Source organism: Rana temporaria, chromosome 4 (genome assembly GCF_905171775.1).
Source record: "Rana temporaria chromosome 4, aRanTem1.1, whole genome shotgun sequence".
NCBI classification, from domain to species: Eukaryota; Metazoa; Chordata; class Amphibia; order Anura; family Ranidae; genus Rana; species Rana temporaria.
Window position 1 is genome coordinate 194122423 of NC_053492.1, and position 21783 is coordinate 194144205.

Genomic DNA, 21783 nt, shown 5'->3' on the forward strand with positions numbered 1-21783 from the left:
CGCTGGACGCCATTCACGTTCACTTAGAAGCAAATGACGTCCTTGCGACGTCATTTGCCGCAATGCACGTCGGGGAAGTTTCCCGACGGAGCATGCGCTGTTCGCTCGGCGCGGGAGCGCGCCTAATTTAAATGATTCCCGCCCCCGGCGGGATCATTTACATTAGGCAGCCTTGCGCCCGGCTGTTTAGCATATTGCCCGCGCAATTTACGGAGCAACTGCTCCGTGAATCGCGGGCAAAGCGCAATATTTGCGTGGGCGCAGAGAAAAAAATTTGCTCTTTGCCCACGCAAATATTGCGCGATTCTACCTGAATCTGGGCCAGTGTGTGTGGGCAAAAATCACGTTTTAAACCCGCGCATGCTCAGAAGCAAGTTATGAGATGGGAGCGTCGTTCAGGTAAAACTACCATTCATAATAGAGTAAGCACATTCATCACGCTGTAACAGACAAAAAAGCGCAAATCGTCTTTTACTTTCAGCTAAAAGCAGCCCAAAGGCGAATAGAACTTCCCCTTTAGAGTGCCATCGTACGTGTTGTACATCACAGCGATTTGTTCATCATTTTGAAAAAACGATGGTGTGTGGGCAACGTCGTTTTTAATGATGAAGTTGGAAAAACTTTGTTTTGTTTTCATGATGAAAAACGTCGTTTTTTTTCATGCCGAAAAATGATCGTGTGTACGCAGCATTACCCTCTCTCTTCCCAGCAGCTTAGCTAGTGTCCTAGGAGGTTGTTTTTTTTTCAGCTGTCTTAGCAAAAAGTCTCCTATATACTTTCTTCTTTTTTTAGAGAGAGAGATTTTTATTTATTTTTTACTTTATTGACCAATATCCTTTTTTTTTTATCAAAAGGGTGTTTATTGAACAAGTTCAAACAATTTTCCAATGTACAGACAGTGTATTTGAATATATCAACTTGCACAATGTACAGTCCTCCCAGCATCCACCAGAATTATCTTATCTTCAAATCCAAACTGATATGTACATATTAATACTGTTCATCTGGTATTATCTAACAATAGCCCATTTTGGTCCTCCCGCAGGGCATTGCAACAATATGGACATCACCAATTTCCCTGGGACTCAATCCAGGGGTATCCAGCCATGGTGCCCAGATTCTTTCGAATCTGCCAGGACTGCCCCATGTTGGTAGATATATTTCTCCATAACCAAGGTATTTCCCATATGTGTTATCCAGGAGGCAACCAAGGATGGGGAGACCGATCTCCTGCCCATCAGGATGAGCTTGCGCACCTGGAACAATGCCCTAGAGAATGCTATTCTAGTCATCTCCTCCGGGACAGCTTCCTCCAACAGCCATTATATACAATGAATTGGATCTAAGGGGACGGTTGTCCGTAACTCTTGATTAAGCAGCACCTCGCTCCAGTACCTGTGGAGTTTTGGGCATCTCCAGAGTAAGTGGATGAGGTCACCCTGATGTCGCCCACATCTGCTACACAGGGAGTCTGGCCGCCTGCCCATCTTATACAACCTAAGTGGGGTGTAATGCACCCTGAGTACTATGTATAGTTGGGAAACCTTTTGGGCCACGTTCAACGAGCAAGTAGTGATTGACTGCAGAACTTCCTCTCATTGGTCTCCCATGAGTGGGCCTACATCTTTCTCCCATAGGGACGGTGCCTTAGTGGGGTGGGCTTTTTAGTGGCGTGTCAATAGCATTTGGTAGCAATGTGAGATAATTCCTTTGGTTTCCGTGCTAGTCTGCAGCAAGTGGAAAATGGGGGTGCTTGGCATAGCCCAGTGTGTAGCGTCGCCTTGCACGCCCACCGCATGTCGGAGCTGGAGATAAGAATAGTACATTGTAGAAGGTAGATTAAACCTGGCTCGCAACTCAGGGAAAGACAAACAGCTTGCCATCCTGAAATATGTGCGATAGCAAAGTCACGCTGAAGGAGCGCCACCTGCGGCCCTGTTGCAATTTTGCCAGTTTGACATAGGAGAGATTCCCCCATATCGGACTGTATTCAGTAAATCTTGTCACCTCTTGTATCTGTCTACCTTTATTCCAGATTTTCTGGATTAAAGCAAAGGTGGGTGTCTGCTTATTGGATTTATGGAACATCTGAGCCTCCAAGCCCATCGGAAACAGTCTCCGCTTCAGACCCAGTCAACAGCAATCGTGCCGAGGAACCAGCCGGATCCTGGGCCATGGATCCAATCAGATGTTGCATTTGGGCCGCAATGTAGTACAGCCAATCCTCCACTGTCCTTAGGGTTCTGCAGCTGTTCTAATTTAATTCTGGGGGGGGGGGCTGTGTTCCATAGTAAACATCTAAATAGGGTGTTAACCACCCAATAGATTTTCAGCTGGATCACAACTTGAGAGTTGTGCAGAAAATATAGTAGCTGTGGCATCAGTATCATTTTTATTAAATTGGCCTTACCTGCCAGCGAAATTTTAAGTGTTCCAGATGTTGATTTTGTCCCTAAATCTACATAGTAGGGGGTGTATATTTAAAGGGCAGTAGTCTGCAAGTTTAGGTGTTATTTGTACTCCCTGGTATTTGAATGATGTCACCACTGGGATAGGACAGGAATCAGGCAGATCCGCTCCCCGTTCAGCACCATCAGGGCCGACTTGGACCAATTAATTGCCAGGCCAGAATCTAGAAATAATGGTGGTCACCTCAGCCAAAGAAGCGGTGGTATCTCCCAAGAAAAGCGACCAATATCCTTGATACACCACTGATATTTACATACATACATACTCTCAGTGACTTCATTTAAAGTACTACACCACTGCTTGAGCTAGTCTCTACATATTAGCTATTCAGATTAGTGTATCATCAAAACAGCTTTGGAGGCCATACTTGGAGCCCACTGGATTTAGGATTGTGGCTACTATGAGAAGACTGCTCACTGGATTGCAAGATGAGAGATTGCTTAGGTCCAAGAAGGGGTCAAGGCAGGTGGCAAATAATAATGTAGTAAGGTATAGGCAGAGGTCGAGGCAGATAGAAGGCAAAAGAGACTTCAGGTCCAGACAGGGGTAGAGGCAGATGACAGGAAAGACAGTAGTCAGGTCAATCCAGTTTTGCATCAGACAAGCAAGCAAGGCTGGGGCTTAAATACCCTCCTTTTCAGAAAACACGCCTAGTGTGGACAATGTGGGGTGATGCATGCTGCACAGATATACTGGGCATTCTGGAAATCCTGTAGATCCTGTAAATCCTAGAAATATGATGGAAATCGTAACAGCCACAGCCTTAACACAGGGGGTCAGTCTAAGGCCTCATGTGCACTGCAGCTGGTAAACAGAAGTTTAGGAGCATTTTGGCATTTTTTTTAGCAGCCCCTGAGCTCTCCTTAATGTTATCTTTACACTCAGGTGTTTATTGTAGATTAGAAGCAGTTGAGGTTAAAAGCATTTTTTAAAAGCAAAAATTTGCATTCAGGACAGTAGTTTAGGGGCATTTAAAATGTCAAATGCGTGTAGCAGTAAACACATTTAACAGTGGTAACTCACGTTTATAAGCGTTTTCGTCGGTTACTAGCTGTCAAGTTCCAGCGTTCAGAAGAGGTTTTCAAACGTCCTGTGTACATGAAGTCTTAGAGGTGTAGTGACTCCCTCCTTAATCTAATACCCCAGTAATAGCTCCTAAGTAACAACTTCCTTCGTAATCTTATACCCCTGTAGCTCGTGAGTAATGACTCCCTTCTTAATTTAATAACTCTGGCCAAAAAATTCAAAGCCATTGATCTTCTACATCTTCTGTTCATCCTTTTGCATGAAAGTGCACCCCCACTTCTTTAGGTGTGGGGCTTTCTGGTTCATTCAGCTAGGTACCAGGGCAATGTACATTCCCAGAGTTTAGATGCTGAGAACATCCCTGATAGTTATCAAATTACTGAAATTGACAGTTTGTTCAGCCATCGCTCATCAATCTTCTTCAAGAGTGGTTTCTGTCTTGAACACTCACTTTTCCATAACGTTAGGCTTCATATGCTTGGGTACTGTGGAGCTCTTTGTGTTTTTTACTAACCTTCTTCCTTACTCTCTACCAAGAGATGACCTGATTCAAAAAGATCATATGACTCTTGGCTGGCTGTTTCTCTTGCTGATAAGGATCTGTTCATTCAACATCAGCCAGGTGTACCTGCTCCAAGTTATGGATCTGATTTTTACCCTAGTGGCATCTTCTAAAATCCCCATTGCAGAACACTTAGAAGCCCCTCCTGGAATTGGAAATGTTTGGCGGACTCTTGCAATCCAAGTGCCTCTGCTAAACCCTACTTCCGTATGCCTCACATAGAAATGTCCCATCCTGGGTCTTTTGCTGCTGTATTTGTTTAACCAAAGGCTAATGGAGTTTGGGTTAGGCCCACACTAAAGAAGTCCCCTTCCAGTGAACCTTTGCTCTCTTCTTTGCCTTTCCAAAAACTTGTAACTTCCCTTCTGAGTATCTGGGGTATTTAGGATTTACTCTTCTATCATGATCTTCCCTTCTCTTGGAGCTTTAAACACCATCCGCTTCTCTTTTGGTGTCAGGATGTCTGGACTCAAGAAGAGACATCCAGATGATCCCTTAGTACAAGATACTGCTTTGTGGTCTCTGCCTCAGTACAGGACAGTGCATTTGAGCAAGGTCCTTGTATTGTGGGTCTTCATACCATGATCTAGTACACCAGAACAGGCACTTTCTTCAGAGGAAGAGGATTCTTCAGACCTCCACTGAACATTTCTTGAGTGTCATTTGTTCACCCTAATGACAGTACCCACTGTCACTGTGTGTTTTGTCACAACCCTGGAGATACTTTCTTGTATGGTTAGTATCACGTACCTGGTCGCAGAGCCTGATTTTGTGAGGAAGGCCTCTCTTACACCTCTGACGTGGGGCCCCTGATTGTGTAGACAGGAGGAACAGGAATACAGAGTGGCATGAGTGCTAGTAGTAGTGCAGATGTCATGCTGGGCAGGAGAAGTTGTCAGCCCTCCAGTGAGTAGGTGGGCAGCTGATACTGATGAGCAGGTGGAGTTCAGAGAGTGGTCAAGACAAGCCAGGTCAGCAACTAGAATCGGGATAGAGAATCACAGGGTCACAGGATACACAGGAGGCTGAAGACAAAGCAGGACTGATCCTGAGCACTGGCCGAGATTAAATAGCCTGTTTGGCACCAACATGTGTCACAGGTGCACACGAGCATCAGTGCGCACAAGAAGGCATGGCATTATCCAGTGCCCAATTCTTGCGAGCATGAAAGGGAACATATTTTTTCCTGTGCACAGAAGTCCGTCCAGAGGAGTAATCTCATCTATTGGCAAGCCTTTTCTTATAGTTGGTCTCCATACTTGGGACTAACATCTGGTTCACCAGAACAGACACTCTGTGCTTCTTCAAAGGATCCTTCTGTGAGTCAGTGAATTGACCAGAACTCTGCTAGATATTTCCTGATTGTTCTCAAGTAAGTGGAACTTTTTCCTCTGACACCTAATGTAAAAGGAATCCTAAATGTCATTTACATTGACATCCAGTGGGAAGATTGACCCTCACATTATGATTGTCAAGAGAAAACATGTCAGGGGTCCTTCTTCCTTCCACTCACTTTTGGTGTTCAATTGGAATTTTTTTTAATTTTCCCACTATTGTTAGAAACATTCTTCCCATTGACTAGAAAAGTAATGCCCATTTATCTTTGAATGTCAATTAGTGGGAAACACACCCTACCTTTTCATTTGGGAATAATGTTGCATTCTTCCCCCTGACCAACCAGGTAAGAGGCATGTGTGAAGGATATGCTTCAGTTTAATTCTCCCTGCTAGTAATGCTGTGTGTGTTAGAGGTAAAAGGTGATTTCATGTGTGACTCATTCCTCTGTGTAACAGACTATTGAAATGATTAGATAAGTGGCTCATGTTAATTATTCTGATTGCTTCATTGTGGTAATTACCTCTTCTATATGCTGGGCCAAGCTGTCTAGATAACGTATTCTGTTACAACTAGTAATTAACTTCACTGATGTCATTATCTAAAGAAATGTGTCTTCAGAGTCGGCGCCGAAGTGTCTACATCTGTATGGAAGCCCCCAGTGTGTGAAAAGGGGGTGGAGATTTCATTGTTCTTTGATTTAGGATTAGCTTGTAAACTGTATATATAACTAGCAGCATGCTGCCATTAAAGTGTGTCTTGTTCCAGCAATAAGCTTGGCTCATGTGTGGATTATTGGGCGATCCCAGGAATATTCCTCCTCGTGGAATATTGGGTGATTTTCTTTATGGGAAGAAGGGAAGACTTGGACGGGGATACCTTCTACTACCGTCACAACTGGTTGGCAGCAGCGGGATTTTCCCTTCTACTCTCCTTTACACCCAGATTCCAAGCAGACACTGGAAGAACTACTGGAAGTTCGTGGAAGGATTGCTAGCAACAAAACCAAGCGGGTCATCATAGCAGAATTAATGGAGCTAGACCAGGAGAACTTGGTTGCAGCAAAGCCAGCAGTACAAGAGATGGAGACACCAGTGATTCAGGAAGAGGAATCACCAGCCAACAAGCGAATGAGAGAGAAGCTAGCATGGTTCGGTCCGAACCCAACGGCGGATGTGGTGCTGAAAGTGATGGACCTGTTAGCGGAGGAGGCTAAACAAATAAGAGAAGCAGAACTACAGGAGGCTAAACAAATAAGAGACGCAGAACTAAAGGAGGCTAAACAAATAAGAGACGCAGAACTACAGGAGGCTAAACAAATAAGAGACGCAGAACTACAGTTAAAACTGGCAGCAGTCCAACAAGCAGCCGCACATTCTCCAAACAGTGAGTACAGCACAGCAGACACAAGGAAGATTCCGTTTAGCGCTTTTAAAGCTTTTGATGAAAAGGACTGTGAAATTGATAACTACCTGGCAGATTTTGAGCGACAATGTAACCTGCACCGAATAGCTAGAGGAGAGTGGGTTTCAATATTGTCAGGCAAACTGTCAGGCAAAGCTTCTGATGCTTTCCGGACCGTGCCATATCAGGAGATCCATAGCTACGCCAGGGTTAAAGAAGTGCTCCTGGCTCATTATGCAGTAACCCCAGAGTCCCACCGACAGAAGTTCAGGGACTCACGCAAAACCACGAAAGACTCTTACGTGGAATGGGCATGCCAGTTATCCCTGTCGGCCTCTAACTGGGTTAACAGCAGCCAGGCCACCACCGCAGAGGACATTTTGCAACTAATGCTCCTGGAGCAATTTTACAATCACATCCAGACGGATGTCAAAGACTGGGTGAGAGATCGCAGGCCCATGACTCTACCAGAGGCCGCTAAGTTGGCGGATGAATATGCGGATACTCGCAAGACGAACCAGGTCACACCACAGGTGGAGCCAGCCTTAAAGTGCCAGTACATGTGGAACCCTTCAGGTATAACACCTTCCATCCATCCCTAAAAAAAAAAAAAAAACACAACAAAACAATAACAGGCACAAAACATTAACTGATAACTGTCCAATAACAGTCCTCCAAACACAGGAGAATTACGGGACTTCAAGCTTCCAGGAACAGTTGCTGGGTTAATATGTCATCGGATCACCTCCGTCGGCCCCGTCGAAAGTCTCGTAACCGCTCTTGCAACTGAAACCGGTCAGGAGGGCGACAGTGTCGTTGAGGCCGGGCATCCAGCGATTCGGGACCGGAGGAAACAGGGCTGGCCGGAATGGGTACCGGCGGGGCCAAGAAGGGATCCCCCAGCTCAGAGGGTAAACAGACCTCCGGACCAGAGCTGGAGGGCTCTGTTGGAGCTGAGTTCAAAAGTTCAGAGTCCCCACAATCATCAGTCTCTGTGCATCCTGATTCGCTGGGAGCAGATCCTTGAGATACTGGTGGTTCAGCCGGCATCAGGGATTCGGGCAGTTGAGAACGAGGACGCAGTTGGTCCGCATGACGTCTGCAAATGGAACCATCTTCCAGGCGGACCTTGTACATCTTGGGTCCCAAAATCTCTTCAACGACAGCAGGAAGCCAACGGGTGTTGGAAGCCCCATAAGATCGGGCCCATACCTTTTGTTGGGCTGTGAATCAGTGGGAGCTCGTTGTGTTTGACCATCTTGTCTTGGGACTGTAGTACATGTTCCTGGACTGTTTGAGGGCGGAGCATATCCAAAACAGTCCATGGCTGCCGCCCCAGAAGGAGTTCTGCTGGAGTTTTCCCAGTGGTTGCATGTGGTGTGTTTCTGTAAGCAGAAAGGAAGGAGTCCAGCTGCTGGGGTGACAGGGACTGTTGTTTACTTGCAGCCACTGTAGCTTTGAAATAGCGTTTAAAAGTCTGCACAAACCGCTCTGCTTGACCATTTGTAGCCGGGTGGTAAGGTGCGGTTAACTTGTGCTTGATGTTGTGGGCAGTCAGGAAACGCTGAAACTCCTGACTGGTGAATTGTGCACCGTTGTCTGTGACGATTTCTCTGGGGTATCCAAACGTAGCAGCGAGATGTAACAGTATGGAAACTGTTGCCTTAGTCGTTGGCTGAGTAACAGGAATGACCTCAGGCCACTTTGAATAGGCGTCCACTATGATCAAGAAGGTGTGTCCTCTGATCGGGCCTGCAAAGTCCAAGTGTAGGCGAAACCAAGGAACCGTGGGCCAAGTCCAGGGCTGGACGCACCCTCATGGAGGGTCTCTTGCCGTTTGTGCACATCCAGCACAAGCATTTACATATGTTGTGATATCTGAGTCTAGGTTTGGCCACCACACATAGCCTCTGGCCTTTTGTTTCATACGTGTGCTCCCGGGATTGAGAGGCTGGCGGTCCAAAAGGGCCTCGACAAGCCACCGGGGATCAAGATAGCCGGACACTGAGGGATTGATCACCTGTCAGTCGGTACCTGGGCGACAAGTTGAAGGAGATCCAGGTCTAATTCATCTAAGGAGGATCATCTCCGTAACTACAAATCAGAGAGGGCCTGTGGCAGAGGTATCTCTCTGATGTTCACCAAGGAGGGTCTGTGGCAGAGACTTTTCCTCAAGTTCAAGTTCACCAAGGAGGGTCTGTAGCAGAGACTTTATCCTACAAATGTTTCGAGTGATACTCCGGCTGCCAGGTCAGTGAGAGAGACCTGTCCAGGTATGCTAAACCCACTCACATAGGAGTGGCGCAGAAAAGTGTTACGCTTGGGAGCAGGACTGTTTCCCTACCATCGCGCCTGAATCTGCTGTTCTCTCTTCTTCAACTTTACTTTCCTCACCACATGTTTATTGTTTCTACCCGGCTGGGTAATAAAGAGCACAGCAAAGAGCACCTGTTGCGGACATTCCTTTACTTCTACCAAATGCAATACGCATCATCGACCCCTAGGAATTCGGAGGAGCCATGAGGTAAATGTGCCACCCAAAACAACCAGCAGCTCATCCGGGGGTAATGCTACATATATTTTAAATCTGGTGCAGAGTATTTAAATTATGTGCTTGAAAATTCTTGCAAATGGCTTTAATGGAGGATGTTATATTATGTCTTACAGTTAAAAACATCAACAGGAACAAGGAGCATACAAGTACACTGAGCATAGACAAAACGTACATCCGGTGAATACATTACCATAGAATACACATTATAATAATATAGTGCCACCTACTGGTATAGATATGTATACTTTACATTACATGCTGTTGTCTTTCCAACAAGTAGAAGACAGACTGAGCAATAGCATGCAATGCCAAGCTGCAGCAAGCAAAGCCAGCGGAATATTAGCATGCATTAAAAAGGGGATTTACTCCAGAGATAAAACGATAATCCTGACACTTTATAAAGCTCTTGTTTGGCTGCATCTGGAGTATTTCTGTTCAGTTCTGGTCACCAATCCTTTAGAAAGGATGTGCTGGAGCTGGAGAGTCCAGAGAAGAGCAACAAATTTAATATGGGAGGACCCTCAATTACGAGGAACGACTACAAGCACTAAATTTATTTTGCCTGGAGAAAAGTCGCGTGAGAGGAGATATGATTGTGATTTTCACAAATATCTCAATGGTGAAATTTTTCAGTCTCCTACCTAGGGGGTTTTTCACTGTCAGGGCGGTAAGCATTTGGTACGCTCTTCCACAATTTGTGGTGTCAGCAGGAAATATTGATAGTTTTAAAAGACCCTTGGATGTGAATCTTAGCAAACACAATATACGGGGATATGGTTATAATGATTATCTACAGAAAAAATTGCATCATAACTTCATACGCCTGTGTGCATGAGACCTAAATATGTGAGATATGTACTCGTTTTAACACTACTTATGATAACAGCACATGATTCAAAATAGTCAGTAGTTTAATATTGTGTTGCACCCATACATAAATAAAACATGTGCTTTTCAGCCTCCAGGGTTAAATTAAGTTCTCTAGAAAAAAATGGAAGAAACACATATTTCCAAATAAAGCCCATGTTCTGACAGGGTGGCAATAAGAAGAACTTGAGAAGAAACAGTATCAAACTCAGCCATATGCCAAACAGAATGAAGATCCATATTGTTAGGGCCAGACAGCTTAGTGATGTGTTAGCATGACTGCAAATTATATTCTGTCACCTCCCCTCTTTGTATAAGAAAGGCAGAAACTACTAACAAACTTTCCAAAACAGGAAATTTTACACTTCTGTTATAAGTGCTATATGGGGTTCTTAGATGCTGCGGAATGTAAGTGATGCATAAGTGCATATGACATTGAAATTAATGCATGAGCACTTAAAGTTACAGATTTAACAACTTGTATTGTGCTCCCCCAATTCAACTAGTTCTAAATGTACAGAGCAGCAGGCAACAATTTTCTCTGATATCTCATAATACCAAAAAAAGTTTTACTTGTTTTTCTCTGCAGGTATTATGTGCAGAACATAGGGACAGACAGCAGGGATGCATAGTGCAATGTAAGAAGCAGAAAATCTCTTTCCTTACTGTGTCCACTAAAGCTGTTGGTCACAATTTAACCCCTATGCCTCAATTTTAGCAGAGGATACAACTGACCTCCTTTGTGCTAAACAATACTGTACATATTTATTTACATTACCACTCATTAACTAGGGTGACCATATTTCCAAACTACACCCTCCCTTCCCAAAAATCAACTTGTGCTGTAACGAATCACAGCACAGTGATTGGACAGAAGAGGCGGGAGATATGATTTCTCCAATCACAAGCAGGGGGCGGGGATTGTGCTTGGAGCATTCCCGGGCAGGACAAGTACTGTCAGTGAGTAAAGCGGTGATGTGGCAGCCTTTTTTGGGGGCATCAGATTGGCCCGGGGGGGGGGGGGGTGGCTGTGTCAGTTTCATTTCGGGACACTGTATTGTCCTGGAATGAAGGTGCCCGGGACAGACCTGCAAAATGCGGGACTGTCCCGGGCAATCCGGGACACATGGTCACCCTATCATTAACCCCATATGCTTTCCCGAATTTGACAGCAACCGCTGCTTTACTTCTTGAGATATTTCTGGTACCAGTCCTGATACCAAGGAGCCTGAGAATTGTGTAAGAAATGACGAAGCAAGTATAAAGTCTCCCTTAAAGAGCAAGTAAAGTCCTTTTTTTGTAATTGTACATACAGGTAAGCCTATAATAAGGCTTACCTGTAGGTACTGTGGATATCTCCTACTGTGAATATCTCATAAACTGTGCAAGCTTAGGAGATATTCAGGGTACATGCAGCCGATGACGTCATAGGCGTACGTGCCAGACCTTCAGAGCCCATGCCGCAAACGAGGGTTAGAGGGTAGAGGAGGGAAGAGTCATAATTTCATTCAACAGGGAAAGGAAGGAACACCAATCACCAACCAAGTGCATGAATATGCGGATGAATGTGGCCTCAACCAGTATTGCTCCTGGCATGCCCTCTGACATGTTTCACCCCACACGACCTCTGTGATTAATATATATATATATATATATATATATATATACAGTATATATAAGCAGCATGTGAAAGGGCACACAGGTAGGCTTGTCACTGTTATTGGCACCAAACGGCCTATATAGCCATTTACCTGTGACTTGACCTACTGCTTCTGCCTTCCCATGTACAACCAGGCTTGCCTTTGACCTGGCTCTGGATTCTTATCTGCCCATTATGACTTTAATCTGTGCTTTGAACTCTGCATTCTGCCTTCTGATTCAGTACCTTACCGTGCAGCTGTTAAAGTGGAAGTAAACACATCCATTTAACTGGTTCAAAAAACAGTTACATTTCAAGCACATGCCAGGAATGTAGCTGTCACATTGGTTGTGCTCTCAGCCAAACTGTCAAACCATCCAATGGGTGGTGTCATATCTGATCACATATGCAGCATCATGGCAGTTGGATATTAAACAGAGTCCAAGATGTCAGGTTCCTTGGCTGAAAATGATAGGAGGGTTTACTTCCACTTTAACTGACCTTGGCCTGTAGCCTTACACTGCCTCTGCTTTATGTTCTTGTACCTTGCTGTCTGGCTGTTGCTGACCTTGGTCTGTGTCCTGATGCTTTCCCTGCCTTCTGATCCAGTACCTCACTGCCCAGTTGTGTCCTGCTTTGTACCTGTCTGCTGATTGGGAACTACGCCTGTCCTGAATCTGGTTCTTACCCAGTGGTCCAAAGTAATCTGTCCCTCACACTCAATGGCTGGCACTGCCTGCAACATGACGTGCCACTTTGTATCCTCATATCCCCTGTCATTACTATCAAGGGCGTTGGGCACGAGATGCAAGAGAAGCCCCCTCTTCAGCTCAGTCTACACCAGGTACATGACACAAGGACAAAAATATAATATTGTCAAAATTCTTATTAATCTCCATGCTTTTTTCAGTAACATGGTTGGAGAGATGTGCCATCACTTGAGAGAAAATCTGTACTGTAGGGGCACAGAATGCAAAAAAAAAAAAAACCCATGGCTCTAAACTGTCCCAACTCTATCCAAAATAAGTTAAACCATTTGGCTGGAATTGGGCTTTAACCCACGGACCAGGGGCGTACCTAGAGCATTTGGCACCCGGGGCGGATCCAATATCTGGCACCCCCCCCCCACGTTAAAATGTAAAACACCCCACTGTGCCCCCTGCATACCTCTGCATCCTTCAATATCTTTTTGTTACTACTGTGTACCCCTCTCCACAACTGCACCTCTGGACCCCTTTACATTACACAGCCCCCTGCATCACTGGACCCCTTTACATTACACAGCCCCCTGCATCACTGGACCCCTTTAAAATTACACAGCACCCTGTATCACTGGACCCCTTTACATCTCACAGCCCCCTTCACCTCTGGACCCTTTTACATTACACAGCCCCCTGCACCACTGGACCGCTTTACATTACACAGCGGCCTGCACCTCTGCACCCCTTTACATCACATAGCCCCCTGCACCTCTGGACCCTTTTACACTACACAGCCCTCTGCACCCCTTTACATTACACAGCACCCTGCATCTCTGGACCCTTTTACATTACACAGCCACCTGCACCTCTGGACCCCTTTACATTACACAGCACCCTGCATCACTGCACCCCTTTTACATTACACAGCACCCTGCATCACTGGACCCCTTTACATTACACAGCACCCTGCATCACTGCACCCCTTTCACATTACACAGCACCCTGCATCACTGGACCCCTTTACATTACACAGCACCCTGCATCACTGCACCCCTTTTACATTACACAGCGACCTGCACCTCTGCACCCCTTTACATCACATAGCCCCCTGCACCTCTGGACCCTTTTACACTACACAGCCCTCTGCACCCCTTTACATTACACAGCACCCTGCACCTCTGGACCCTTTTACATTACACAGCCACCTGCACCTCTGGACCCCTTTACATTACACAGCACCCTGCATCACTGCACCCCTTTTACATTACACAGCACCCTGCATCACTGGACCCCTTTACATTACACAGCACTCTGCATCACTGCACCCCTTTTACATTACACAGCCTCCTGCACCTCTGCACCCGTTTACATCACATAGCCCCCTGCACCTCTGGACCCTTTTACACTACACAGCCCTCTGCACCCCTTTACATTACACAGCACCCTGCACCTCTGGCCCCCTTTACATTACACAGCACCCTGCATCACTGGACCCTTTACATCTCATAGCCCCCTGCACCTCTGGACCCTTTTACAATACACAACACCCTGCATCACTGCACCCCTTTTACATTACACAGCCACCTGCACCTCTGGTCATGTCAGCTTTTTAAATCGGGATGGTGTCACCCCTCTAGTGGGTGTCACCCGGTGCGGCCCGCACCCCCCGCACCCCCCTAGCAACGCCACTGCCACGGACTGCTCAGAATGTGTCCCACACATCATGGTGGAGCATGTTTTAGTGTTAATCTGCTTCTTAACTTGCAAAGGAAAGCTACCCGAATCACTTCTACTTTTCTGTTGGCTATATAATTCTAATGGCTTTAAGTTGCCATAGGTATACAAATTCTTAGGCCTTGTGTGGTATGCTGGTATCTCTGGGAAGGTGGGGCACACATGTTTAAGTTTCAAACAAGAATTAAAATTGAAGATTGGCAGCTCCAAACCTAACAAGTTTGACAGCAGGAGCAAATTGGGCAAATTACCGGAGGAACATATTTATATTAATATACTTTATCTTAAACATATATGCCTAAGACAAAAAAAAGCATTTAAGCATGCAAACCTTTTCTAGCTAGTAAAGACATTGTTATTCTACTTCCACTGGTGGTGGAGATTTTAGAATGAGTTTGATAGCGATTGTTACATTTACTACCCTCTCTTGATTCTTTCAGCTGAAGTACACCCCAGTATCTCCAGTTCAAAAGATCGATCAATAGGCTATTGGTATATAATATTTCATATAGGCCAATAGTTTTGCCCTGGAGAGGTCTCCTAGTAGTCCTCTAATGCACAGGTGTCAAATACAAGGCCCGCTGGGCGAATCCGGCCCTCCAAGCCATTTCATGTGGCCCTCGCACCTCTCCTGCAGCTGCAGGAGAGCTCCTGCCCTCTTCTGGTCCTCCTCCTGACCCCTACTTTCTGCTTTCAACCAATGCATCCAGCTTCTTCCCAGCAGCAGCATAAGGAAAGGGGGGTTCAATAGTAAGGGAGAGTTGGAGACTCAACTTCTGATGGTGGGGTGGCTCTTGACATCTAATGTAAGGGGAGGTGATGCGCTGGACATCTAATCTTACAGATACAACCGTCCCTTTTGATAACAATCATAATGCTGATGCGGCCCATGATGAAATTGAGTTTGATACCCCTGCTCTAATGGATATGCTGCTATCTTAATATTTAAGTAACCTCTATATACTGGCACTGCAGTTCTGGAAGAAATGAAGATATTATTTACATAACACATTGCCCGCATTTCTTATTGAGTGTTGTTGGCATTCAGTCTGCATGCAGAGTGGACTGATTCTGTCTGGAAGACTGAGGCTCTACGTGTCCGTAGCTTACAATAGCTAATAGCCGAGAGCAAGTTTAAGTGTGTGCCTGAGGATACTGAATCTGTTTTACCTGCATGAGGCGGGAGAACTGCATGTTCTTTCAGAGCTAATTGCTTTTATTCAAAGACAACCATCTCAAATCATGTCTGGTCTCTTTTGCTGATGAGCAATTTCAGGCTTTACACAGGAGGCTTTGTGTGCAGAGCAGACAGCGTTCGCAAGTCTTTTTAATTCTCTAGATTTCACAGAGCAGTGTGTGCTGTATGATTGAGCATCTCTTCAACAATATGGCAGTTTGATGTTGTCACATGGCAACCAGCTTTAACTATTTCTATAAAAAATTATGAAGAGACATACTTTTAATATTTGTTTCCGTTTTATTAAACTGCTCTTGGTGATTTCTTTGTTTTCAAAAAGATGACAACAAACCAGTAAAGCATATTATGGAATATGTCATAGCCCATAGATGTACTGACACCAACCTCCCTCTGCAGCCATAAGCAAAAGAGTTGGCTGCTGCTTATACCAAGGGGGAACAAAAATGACAGTTTTTTTTAAAGTGTCTGACTGATGATCGATCCGAGAGTAATCAGTCGGCGGTTAGCAGTTTCACTCAATTTTCAGTGGATAAGGCGACATGTCATGTCTTGTCTGTGGCCGCCATGATATGCAAAAATGCATAGCCTTTAAGCATTAAAGCGGAGGTTCACCCAAAAAATAAATTTTTAACATTACATTCAGCCGAGTTGTCATAATGACAATCGGCTGTTTTTTTTTTTTTATCCCCATACATACCGTATTTTCACCGCCGCTTCCGGGTATGTCTTCTGCGGGACTGGGCATTCCTAATTGATTGACAGGCTTCCGACCGTCGCATACTGCGCGTGACGAGTTGCCGAACGTCGGTGCGCAGCGCGCCGTATAGAGTCGCACCGACGTTCGGCTTCTTTCAGCAACTTGTGACGCGCTGTAAGCAAAGGTCGGAAGCCTGTCAATCAGATAGGAACGCCCAGTCCCGCAGAAGACATACCCGGAAGCGGCGGTGAAAATACGGTATGTACGGGGATAAAATAAAAAAAAACAGCCGATTGTCATTATGACAACTCGGCTAAATGTAATGTTAACATTTTTTTTTTGGGTGAACCCTTGCTTTTAGTAAGGCAAACTGCCCGATGAACAGGCATATCTGGTACACACCGCTAAGACATCTTTTGAATTCAAGTTTCAGTCACCCTTCAGGAGAAGGGACAGCGACATAGACACAATAATGTTGCCTGTTTTTTAAACCGCTCTGACTAATAATGTCTCTAATCATATATGCCAAAATTCAGCAAGAATAAAAATAATCTAAAAAAAATAATTTTGTCAAAAGAAGGCTTTATATATTGGAAAATTGTGTTGTTTATTTTATATTAAAAACGTTATTGATAATTTATATCACAAGCATGGTTGTAACCCAATTCAAATCACTAGTACCTTAGGCCTAAATTTAAAGTGGAGTTCCACCCATTTTTTTATGTTTGTCTGTGCTGCATGCTCTAATCTCATAGTGTTCAGAATGGACCATTTTTATTTAATTTGTTGCTTGTAAATACCTTTATTTTGTAGTCCTTCATTACTTCCTCCTCCTTATTTGCCTAGGCTATTTGCAAGGGTTTCTGGGATAGGCATCATGTTTCCCAGTAGTCCTTGCAAACCTGACTGAAACCTATTACATTGCTTGTGCACTGAGCATGTGCGAGATATGCAAAGCTGAAATCCAGGAAGTCATACAGTCTGGCTTCATGATGCCCACACTTAAGATGGCCACAGTCTATTTCTAGATTATAAACTATTTAAATGCTGTAACAACCTAACAAAACGGACCTTAGTTTACAGACTAACTTTACTAGAATACATTAAGCTTGTGTATTACAGGGGTATTTATATTTAAAAAGTGAAATTGTGGGTGGAACTCCCCTTTAAGGGCCTATTTATAAAGTTCCTGAAAAGTCCAACATAGCTCCCAACTGTCCCTGATTTCAAGGGACTGTCCCTGATTTGAAACAATGTCCCTCTGTTACTCTTTCTTCCTCATTTTGGTTTGATCTATATAGCTGTATATAAAATGCACTATTTATCTTTAAAAAGGTGTTTCCCAATGCTAAACCTTTCATCCATTTGCCAAATTGCTGCATTTTTTACAATTAAAAAAGCCAATATAAAGGAATAGTAGAGGTAAAAGAAGTACTTGTGAGTTTAATAATCTTTTTAGTATAATTCTCCTTTAGGGGGCATGGCAGGGGGTGTGTCCTATGCCTACATGCTTTTTCTATCAGGTGTCCCTCATTCCCATCTCAAAAAGTTGGTAGATATGAGTCCAGGCACATTCATCAGTCTGTATATGGCCAGACCTAACACACCAGGGGAATGCAATGTTAAACTACACCAACATATAGACTACTGACACCATTCCAGAACAGGTAAGATCTGTGACAGTAGCTTCCCTGCGCTACTCTGCTTGAGAAGACCATTTCAGCATTACTGCACCCTTTACTGTACCTTCCTGCCCCCTGTACTGTGCCCTCCTTGCCCCGCTGACCCCTGTACTCTACCCTTCTGAGACCCTGCCCTCTGCACTGCTGACTTTATATTCTTTGAATATTTGTGTCGATAAGTCTTTGATTTATGGCATGTTTTCTTATTGTTTAACCTCTTCCTATCCACGCTATAGCCGAAATACGGCTACAGCGCGGACCTTAATTGCTGGGAGGCCGTCTATATACGGCCTCCCCTTTCCTCGTTCCCCGCGCGCGCTCCCTAGCGCGCATCGGGGAACTTCTGTCCTGGCTGTGTCCCTTGGACACAGCCAATCACAGATCGCGGTAAATAGCCAATCACAGCGGCTATTTACAGCGCGATCGTCGTGGCCAATGAGAGATGATCTCAAATGTAAACATATGAGATCATCTCTCATTGCCAGCTCTCCCTCCTCACACAGACACTGCGTGTGAGGAGGGAGAACGATCTGTGAGTTTGATACAGTCAGTGAGTGACATAAAGTGACAAAGTGCCCAATCAGTGCCCAGTGCCCAATCAGTGCCAGGGAAACACTTGGGCCCAGATTCACGTAGGGCGGCGTTACATTGAGCTGGCGTAGCGTATCGTATTTACGCTACGCCGCCGCAACTTAGAGAGGCAAGTGCAGTGTTCACAAAGCACTTGCGTCCTAAGTTACGGCGGCGTAGCGTAAATGTTCCGGCGTAAGTGCGCGTAATTCAAATGATGAAGAGGTGGGCGTGTTTTATGTAAATTAAACATGACCCCACGTCAATGACGCTTCGAACGAACGGCGCATGCGCCGTCCGTGGACGTATCCCAGTGCGAATGCGTCGGATAGAATGCCTAAGATACGTCGAACACTGCCTATGACGTGAACGTAACTTACTCACAGCCCTCTTCGCGTACGACTTACGTAAACGACGTAAAAAGATACGCTTGTTCCGACGTCCATACCTTGCATGGGCTGCGCCACCTAGAGACCAGCTTTAACCTTACACCGGCGTATGTCTTACGTAAACGGCGTAACTAATTGTGACGGGCGTACGTACGTTTGTGAATCGGCGCGGAAATCAATGGAAGCGCCACCTAGCGGCCAGCGTAAATATGCACCCCAAGATACGACGGCGTAGGAGACTTACGCCGCTCGTATCTTGGCCAAATCTATGCGTAACTGATTCTATAAATCAGGCGCATAGATACGACGGCGGCCATTCGGACTTACGACGGCGTATCTGGAGATACGCCGTCGTAAGTCTTTAAGAATCTGGGCCTTGGTGCCCACCAGTACCACATGTGCCCACCTGTACCACCTGTGCCCATCTGTGATCAGTGTCCATCTGCCGCCTCAGTGCACATCTGCAATCAGTGCCCACCTGTGCCACCTCATCAGTGCCCACCTGTGCCACCTCATCAGTGCCCACCAGTGCCACCTCATCAGTGCCCACCTGTGCCGCAGTCAATCAGTGCACATCTGTGCCGTCTCATCGGTGCACATCAGTACCCATCTCATCAGTACCCATCTCAGTGCCATCTGTGCCGCCTTATTAGTGCCATCTGTGCCGCCTCATTATTGCAATCTGTGCCGCCTCATCAGTGCCATCTGTGCCGCCTCATCAGTGCACATCTGTGCAATCTCTTCAGTGCACATCTGTTCCACCTCATCAGTACCCATCTGTTCCACCTCATCAGTACCCATCTGTTCCACCTCATCAGTACCCATCTGTGTCACCTCAGTACCCATCTGTGCCACCTCAGTACCCATCTGTGCCGCCTCATTAGTGCCCATCTGTGCCGCCTTATTAGTGCCCATCTGTGCAAACAATCAGGGCCCATCTGTAACGCCTCATCAGTGCCCATCTGTGCTGCCTCAACGCACATCTGTGCCGCCTCAACGCACATCTGTGCTGCCTCATTAGTGCCACCTGTGCCGCCTCATTAGTGTCATCTGTGCCGCCTCATCAGTGCACATCTGTGCAATCAGTACACATCTGTGCTGCCTCATCGGTGTACATCTGTTCCACCTCATCAGTACCCATCTGTGCCACCTCAGTACCCATCTGTGCCGCCTCAGTGCCCATCTGTGCCACCTCATTAGGGCACATCTGTGCAATCAATCAGTGCACATCTGTACCGCCTCAGTGCACATCTGTGCCACACACCTGTGTAGTCGCATCACCACCGCCAGCAACCATGTCAAAACTTTGCTTTTCCGCCGAAGAGGCATATCAAATTCTTTCCACGCCTGACAAGAGCAACGGGAAGCTCTCTTTTTCGGATTCCCATTCGGATTCTGAGTCGGACGTAAACTATGAGCCAGTCTACAGTAGTGGAACAGTGACAGGCTCAGAGGGGGAAGATAGTCAGCCCGCCAAACGAAGGCGCTCTGGTGAGAAGGCAGTGGCATCCACCAGCACCGCAGTGCCATCCACCAGCACCTCAGTGCCATCAGCACCGAAGTGCCATCCACCAGCACCGAAGTGCCATCCACCAACACAATCACAATTCTAATCGCGTTCTGCGATCCACCGACCAAAATCTGGTCAGGGTACCAAAAACCAAATACAAGTCCAAAGGAGAAAGAAGGTTTGCTTTTCAGGGTCCTAGACTATGGAACGCTTTACCAACCAGCATTCGGTTGGAGGAAAACCACCTGACTTTCAGAAGACAGATTAAAACTCTGCTCTTTTGATGTCATGAGACACGAAACATCAAGCGCCCAGAGGCGATTCAGTTTGCATGTGCCGCGCTATATAAGTTTTTCATTCATTCATTCAACACCGCAGTACCTCGGCAAGAAAGGCCAAGGACCCATGCCAGCCTTCCCTATGCTCTTCAGAACCCCTTGTGGCTTCCTCTTAATTCAGGAGAAGCCAACATTCCCCCTTTCACTGCCCAGCCAGGAGTCCAGGTGGACACGGACAATTTTTCCCCAATTCATTTTTTTGATTTAATTTTTACTGAGGACATGCTATCTAGAATGGTGGCTCAGTGAAACCTATATGCCGAACAATTGATTGCAAATAACCCAACATCTTATTATGCCCGTCCCTTCGAGTGGAGAGACCTAACGGTGGAGGAGTTTACATTTTTTTTAGGCCTCACATTTTGCATGGGACTCAACAAAAAAAATGAAATGCGATCCTTTTGGTCAAAACGCCCCATCTACCATATGCCAATCTTCTCTGCAACAATGCCCAGAACCAGATACTTTATGATCATAAGGTTCCTCCACTTCAATGATAATACCCAGTGCTTTCCCCGAAATCACCCAAATTTTGACAGGTTTTTCAAAATTCGCCCCTTATTAAATTATTTTTCAGGAAGTATTCCCCCAGTTATATACCCCGGACCAACACATATGCGTGGATGAGTCCCTTGTAAAATGTTGTGGCAGACTTAAAATCAAGCAGTTTATCCCCAGCAAAAGGGCCCGCTATGGGGTGAAGGTTTACAAACTATGTGAACGAGTCACAGGGTACCTGTATTCCTTCTTAGTCTACAAAGGGAAGGACACCCAGCTGCATCCCCCCAATTGCCCAGACTACTTGGGATCAAGTGGAAAAGTTGTTTGGCAACTCATCAACCCCCTACTGCACAAAGGCTACCATCTGTATGTAGATAATTTCTACACATCTCTTCCCCTGTTCCACAACCTTCACCAGAAGCAGACGCCAGCATATGGCACCATCAGAAAAAATCGGAAGGGCTTTCCTCAAAGTCTTGTAAATAAAAAGTTGAGAAAAGGAGAATCGGCAAGTCTGCGAAACAAAGAGGTTCTGGCAGTGAAGTGGAAGGACAGAAGAGATGTGTATATGTTGTCTTCCATCCACAACAATTCCTTTGTGGAAATC